Genomic DNA, 7,939 nt, shown 5'->3' on the forward strand with positions numbered 1-7,939 from the left:
TATAATTACGAATGTCATTATGAATATTTTTCTATATAATTATGTAGGATAACAATGAAGATTAAGCTGATTATTATTGTGGTTTATTGGCTAAGATAGAGTACTGTTTAGAATCTTTACATGTATGGTTGACTAATGACTTTTATTAGAAGATACTTATGTATGTAGGATATATTTCTTTGTAGAGTATTAGTAGTAAATTCTAAGTGATATTATGGTTATTTTGATATGGGTATGCTTACTTTAGTGTAAGATGTATGAATTTTTACAATTAACTTCATTCTAGTACTTTTGGATCATTATTATAAATATATTTTGGTTAGAGATAATTTTTATTATTTAAAAAAATTATTTAGTATAATTATGTATTTATTTTTATTTTATAATATTCAACTCATTTAAATAAAAATGCAGAATTATTATACATGTAATCATATTAACTATTATGTTGTATTAATAATTATTAGTTAATTTTATATATATACAAAAAAAACGAGACCTAAGGCTACACTTATATACAGTAGTTATAGTATACAAGAAAAAAAAAACAAGGGACCTAATGCTACACTTATAAAAAGTAACCATGGTATATAATGTGGCTACGCTTTACAGGTGATGCAGTAGCATTGAAAAGTGTAGCCTATTCTGGCAAAAATGGAAGCTGAAAAGCGTAGCCTTTGGTCCTGGACAACATCACTTGAAAAGCACACCCTATTCCCAAACGCCAAAAGCGTAGCCCTTGGTGCAGAAAAGCGTAGCCTTTGAGAATAGGAAACGGTCGAACAGGAATCACCCCAAAAGCGTAGCCGTAGCCCAAAAAGCGTAGCCGTAGCCTAAGGCATCATTTTTTTCCACTTTTGGCTACACTTTCAAATGTACCTGAATGAGTGTTTTTCTTGTAGTGTAGTTGGTCTGTAAAGATTGAAGTCAAGCAAGCTGATTGCTTTCAAATGAAGGCCTGTGCCAAATGTTGGGCTTTTTTATATAAATAAAAAAAATTTATATTTACTAATATATAAAGTTTTTGAATTTTTTATTGTTTTAAACACTGTCACTATTTCGCAGACAGTCTATTGCGTAGACAAGGACTACGAAACTATGAGAGAAAGTGCTGGTGCTATAGTGCATGTGTTGCATGTAAAATTATCACAAAAGATGCATATATATATATATATATATAAGATTTTTCTAATAATTTTTACCTTTCATCTATTGTTTCTTTTTTTTACAAAGACAAATTCACAAAATAGCTAGTGAACATATAATTATTGTTTATTTGAATATAACAATAGTACATAAAAATAATGGTGCACATTTTGAAAACAGTAATTTTATTATTAGGCATACTTAGTGATTGTATTCGTTGACAGAACTTAAAAATCTGATTTTGATCAATATGAGATTGTTTGGAATTAAGCATGTTCAAAAAATTGAGTATCAGTACAGTTCATTGGACGCCATGTGAAATATTTGGTATACGGTATTCTGACTAAAGGATGATGAACATGTGCGAGCTATGTTCGAATTCCATGAAAAGATTGTGATTGAACAAGTGATGGAGCTTTGAATTGAGTTCGTACGTAGACATTGACGGTAGATCTTCTTCTCATGGTCAATTCCAATGAGTTGTGCGGCAGGACATAGCCATGCAGGAAGAATCGAATCCCCCATGAGAATTTGATCTTCTCTCCCAATACCCGAACTTGGTACTAATTTGATTTTCGAAGAGTCTGAGTCAGAAGATGAGTGGGTATGGTCCAGTCTGGTTCTAATAATGATAGTGATAACAATGACAATACGAAATTTGGCCCAAAAACTCAATTATAGTATTATACTTTCTCACAACATATCTTGCCAGCACCATAAGTTCCAAGCCATTATTCAACATTGGACCTAAATGCTATGCAAGTGAAACTGATGTCTTTCGATCTGGGAGCGTTGATGACTATAACATTGATGGTTGTGTGTAGCTAAGAGTTGGTCATAAATTATACAGTAGAAAGTCCGTTCACTTAGCCATCAAGAACTATAGCATTTGTCACAGTGTAGAGTATCGAATGGTCAAACACTACAAGAAAAATGCTAAATACCATCTGAATTAGCGTCGAACATTAGCGATGGATTTACCAGCGGAAAAAAAGTTACCATCGGATTAGATTTTTTGATAGTAAATTCATTGGTAATATTTAGAGGGAAAAAAGAAAAATTGGCACGAGCATTACCGGCGGATTTATCTGCCGATAAAGCTCAATTTATAGAAGGCTACGTTTTGGTCATACGCAATGCATTACTGTCGGATTTATCCGCCGGTAAATTCGATGGTAAACCTGATCTAAATTCAAAATGCGTGGCCCATTCCCCTCACTTTCGAGAACACTCTTCTCTCTCTCTCTCTCCCATTCTCTCCTTTCTTCTCCCTTGCAACTACCACCGGCAGTCCCTCTGGCCACCCTCCGCCAGCGCTGCCCACCTCCATTCTCCCCAAAGTCTGCGTCAACTCACCTGTATTGTGTTTCGTTGCCTCAAACAGAGTTGCTTCCTCTGTCGCCAGACTTGTGTCTCTCCTCAATTGTCCAGGTAGGTTGCCCTCATCCCTCTCCTTATTCCATCTTGTTTTCATTTTTTTAATAAAAAACCCTAACCCCTTTTGTCCTAACCCTTTTTTGCCCTCTCCGATGGTGTGTCCCCTTCCTCTCCTAGAGCTTGAAGCTACGAGTTCCTCTGTCTACCACTCTACGAGTTTTGACGTTGCCTTGTCGTCGTCTTCTGCCTCTCGTTGCTGTCGCTTTCGGACCTGCTCGCCTCTAGCTCCATTCCTTCTGGCGTTCAGGTATAGTTTGTGACTCTGTTACTCAATTCAGTTCTTCAGCATCTCATCGCTGATTGTTCTTCTTCTTCCTCTGTTAGTTGTTCTTCTTGTTTCTAATTCTTCTTGTTAATTGTTATGTTGTTGTTGCATATATTTTCAGTTCTTGTAGTTATTCAATTTATTTGCTGTTATTGTTCTTGATTACTTAAGTTTTTTTACTAATAATTGTTTAGTTTTTGTAGTTATTGCTTTATAGCTCTTGTTGATTTGTTAGTGATTGTTGTTGTTGTCATTGTTCTTGTTGAGTTGTTAAACTTTTTGCTAATAATTGTTCAGTTCTTGCTAATAATTCTTTTGCTAATTTTTTATTAGGTGTTATTAAATTTTTTGCTATGTAGTTATTGAATTTGCCTAGCTATTATTGTTCTTGCTGCTTGCTTATTATTCTAGCTATTATTTATTTGCATACTAATAATTGCTGCATACTTATTAATCTTGTTTGGATATTTCTTTTGTTATTTGACTTGTGTAGACTTGGATGAGATTATATAATATTTTGGTTGATGTAGAATTTTTAATTTGGATGAGATTTTAAGATTTATATTAGAATATAATTATGTTTGGTGTGTTTATTTATATTTTATATATTACTTGATTATAGAGAGATATGCTTAGCACTACTTACCTCTGTCCATAATATAATTACTACTATAGAAATGGGAAATGAACAAACAATGTAATGCTAGCAGTATCACTAAAAGTTTTTCAGAAGATTATAGTAATGTAATAGGTTCAATACACTCTTGTAGTAGTAACAATATAAAGTGTAAGATTATGATAACATAATAGGTTCACTACACTGACCCTTTGATTCTTCAACCACACTTGAAATTAGTCAAAGAAGGGAAAAGTTTGGTAACCAAAACTTTTCAGCCATAATTAGCCAAAACTTTTCGTAATTTACTTCATTTACATCACTTAATAACAGTTTTATTTTTTATCCCACTCTCTTATCGTTCCACTTATCATATTCTTATCAAATCCAATTAATGACATTAATTATAAAATCATATCCCCTTTTTATTAGGCATTTTTGGAATCAATACTTAATATTCCTTTTTATAATTTGATTTTTATATATAAGAATACATTAAAGATTAATAATAATAATAATTAAGAACGGTAATTATAATATCAATTACATTAAATAATTGCAATTGATTCTTTGTCCGTTATGGTATTTATCATCAATTATTGGAGATATGAAACATGAAACCTACTATAACGCCCTAACTTTCAGCACGTCATGATCGTACCAAAGCAAGGTGTTACTGACCTGTTTTCCTTATTTACTATTTAATATTGAGCCTTTAGTTCGATTTCGCATTTCAATTTTTAGGAAAAAGCCGAAAACTTTTGTTTTTATTACTTAAAATCATATATCAAAGATCTCAAAAAAAATACTAGTCACATAATTATTAATAATAATAAATATCTTACAAAAGAATACAAAAGAAACTCAGTTACAACTCCTATCCCTCTGTATAAAATAAAATAAAAAAAAAACAAGGGCGAGGGAATTCTATAAAAGCAACTCAACACATAAACTTAAATAAAACTCCTAATCGCCCGCGACTTCAAACTGAGTCTCTGAACCTGTCACTGAAAGGGTGGAAGATTTTGGGGTGAGAACAAACCACTAGTTCTCAGTAGGGAATATGAATGCCGCATTAAACAGAGTAAATACAAATAGCTAATTCATATCATAAAAACAATTTCACTTAAAATAGTTTTAAGTTCCTTCCTTTAATTCACGTTAATTAAACAAAATTCCAATCACATTAACAATTCCTTATCCATAAACATCATTCCTAATTACTTTATTAAGATCACAACACAAGTAAAATATCCATAAAGCACGTAAGCACATCACCAAAACAACAGCACAAGCACAAATAAATAAAATAAAGCAAACACAATCAAATGTAAATGTGCAAACAAGATGATGCATGTCTGTTCCTAGCGCAGGCCATGAGCTCATGCGTCGGTTGTCTACCCGCAACCCGACGTTACTCAGAGTGAACCCCGAGTATGGTCCCTTTACTGTGTCAATTAGACACCTTGGCATCACGGTTACCCGTGTCAATTAGGCCTCATTATAATAACATTTCAATGTGTATCACAGTAAGGAACAGTGCTATCAATTAGGCGAACATTCCCGCATTAGCAATCTCAGGCTATCCATTAGGCGGGCACTTTCGCATTAGCAGTTCGGCACAAGGCCCATTCAATATAATTCTCAACTTTTATTTCATTCCTTGTTCCTCATTTTTCTTTCTTCACTTTATCTCTCAATATCATTGTCTTTAACTTTAACCTTTCTTAGGAGCAACTTACACATTTTTATTAAACTAATTCCTTGAACTTTTATAGAAATTCGGACATAATCTCCTCTAAAATAGCACTAAAACCACCCTTACGGGTTCCCTCAGCTTTAACAACGTTCAAACTTTCCTTAACTATTTACCAGGTAAACATTCTTAATTGGTCATTATACTCTCTTTAATCCCTTTAGTTATTGTAAAATCACGGGTTTAAAAAATAAAACTTGGTTCTGGGGCATTCCGACCATAACTGAAAATTGTACAAATGTTTTAAAATTCTGCTATCATTGCAGAAAAACAGCAGTGAGCAGTAAATTTGTTAAATTCACTAAAAATCCAGTTCTCATCCATTGCCTTTCAAAATTTATGTACTTAGACAAGACTCTTTCAGCTTTCCAGAAAACTAAAGTTCAGATTATTACCATGTCACATGAAAAAGTTATGAGCTTAGGAACACAGCCCTGTTTTCACAAACCAGTTCAGAGTTTCCAGCAAACAACTGATTTTCCAAGTGACTTATCTAAGTCTACAAAATAGATATGAACATGAAACTTGTACTCATTTAAAATAGATTGATAGATCTTTAAAATCCTTTTGGAATCAACTCAAAATTCTGTTTAAATTAAAAGTTATAGCATCTGAAAGTTGGTACTGCAGAACCAGAAAACCAGAAAAATCTGCAGCAACCACTAAACTTCAAAAAATCATATCTTCCAAACCGCTTGGCCAAATTCTCTGAAATTTTTATGACATGTTCAACACACACTAAAGTTTTACAGAAAAATAATATCATCTAAAAATTTGGTCTGGACTGCTCCCAGAAAATCATTCGTTTTACTGCCAATTATGCATATTTCTGCAGAAATTCTGCACAAAACATTTCCAACAACCTCACATACCAAATCCTATAAATCCTATATTCAAGCCTAGGATTCATCTAAAACCATAATTTTACCTTTCTTTTGACTAATTAAAGTTTCTAGCATAATCAACACAGCTCTAAGAGTTTATATTCATTAATTTACCCCTTGTTGCAAAGGCCCACTCATAACTCAAACTCACTTTTCTGCATCTTTATCATAACAAAAATTCACTATACACTTTTCAACAAACAAACACATGATAAACCATCAATCATAAGCAGTATACACAGCTGCAAGTAACATATCTTGTATAGACTATCCCTTACAACATTCAACACGCACAATCATCAAATCAATCACCAACTACAGTTATAATTCAACTCAATTCCGTCAATTATTCACACAAAGCAACCATGAACCATTTGCAGTTACTCATTTAATTTTAGTAGCATTTATAAGTTAAAACCTTTACTTTTAAAACAAATCCCCTACCTTAGTTAGTCGAAACCCACAAAGTTAGGCGTGACCCCAACTTCGTTCTAACTCGCAGCAGTAGCAACAGCCTCAAACCGGATTAGCAACAGCAGTGGCATTAGCCTCACCAACAACTCTCCACAATAGCAATATCATCGAACAATTTGCAGCGGCATTTACACAACCCTAATACATTAATATCTCAAGGTTCTCAACAACCATGAAAAAGAATGGTAACAGTGAGGGTTTTTGGAATGAGTGCAACTTACGGAATTCAAAAGAATAGTGGAATGAGGCGACCAAAACTTCGTCGGTGACTTCCGACGATCAGAGCAGAGACAAGGAGCTCTAACAGCCACATGCAACTTGATGAGGGTGACTGAACGGCCTTCCTTCAGCGGCAGTAGTACGGACGACTATAACAGCAACGGGGAAGATGGCTTTCTCCTCCACCTTGGTTTGTGACTCCGGTGGTGGCGATGGCTAAGAGAACACCCACCACCACGCGTTCTTCTCCTCCTCTGGTTGCTCGCGATTCTCCTTCTCCCTAACCTAATCGATGACGCGGCTTTGGAGATGATGGTGGCAGTTTCCATGGCGACGGTTGATGCGAGCTCGACGGCAGCTGAACTAACGGCGGCGGCGGCAACGCATGGCAGTGACAAGGACGAACAGCGTGAACGTCTCCGTTGATCTCTCTGTCTTCGCGCTTTTACTTCTCTCCTTCTCTAGCTCTCGCGGCAGCGATGACAACCGGCGCAGGGAGCAGCACAGCCCGGCGATCCTCCTTCCTCTGTTCCGTCACACTCTCCCTCTGATCTCTGTTTTCCCCTCAAGCCCCCCCAGTTTCCATTCTTTCCCTTTCTGATTTCTTTCTTTCTTTTGTTGCGTGGGTGTGGGTGGGGATAAAAGGAAAAAGAGAATGGTGATGGTGAGTGAATAGCGGTGAGGAGTGGGTAACGTGGCTAATTGGGGGGTGAACGAGTGTGAAGGGAGGGGGTTACGTGTGTGTGGGTTGGGTAGAAGGGATTAGGGTCAGTGAAATTAGGGTTTGGAATTGGGAATTTAAGGTTTTCTATTTGAAATTGAGAATTTCGGATAATTTAGTAATTTCAATAAAATTGAAGGTAATAGAGTAATAACTTGAAATCAAATTTAATCAAATAATAATATCTATGAAAATACTATTTAATTATCAATTTATAATTTATTTTTCAAATAAAGACTCAAATTCAATAATTAGAGATAATCAAATTAATTTTCTTTTAAAATTATAAAATAATGTTCAAAATCTAATTATTCAAATTAGCGCATATAAAATCCTCATTGTTTTTAAATCACTAAACCTTTAAATCAATAATAAGAAAGTACTTAATTAATACAAAAATTTCTGAAAATATGCTCTCAAA

General features: G+C 34.5%; 1 long non-coding RNA gene across 1 annotated transcript; it reads right to left on the reverse strand.

The window, feature by feature from the left end:
- Nucleotides 1-4,260: 4,260 nt before the first annotated feature.
- On the reverse strand, nt 4,261-7,581 carry LOC112765137 (uncharacterized). The gene is made up of 3 exons (XR_003183532.3): nt 6,800-7,581; nt 6,549-6,716; nt 4,261-4,471 (listed from the first exon to the last, which is right to left on the reverse strand). It is a non-coding gene; the product is annotated as an uncharacterized lncRNA (long non-coding RNA).
- Nucleotides 7,582-7,939: the final 358 nt, after the last annotated feature.

This window comes from Arachis hypogaea, chromosome 17 (genome assembly GCF_003086295.3).
Source record: "Arachis hypogaea cultivar Tifrunner chromosome 17, arahy.Tifrunner.gnm2.J5K5, whole genome shotgun sequence".
Taxonomy (NCBI): domain Eukaryota; kingdom Viridiplantae; phylum Streptophyta; class Magnoliopsida; order Fabales; family Fabaceae; genus Arachis; species Arachis hypogaea.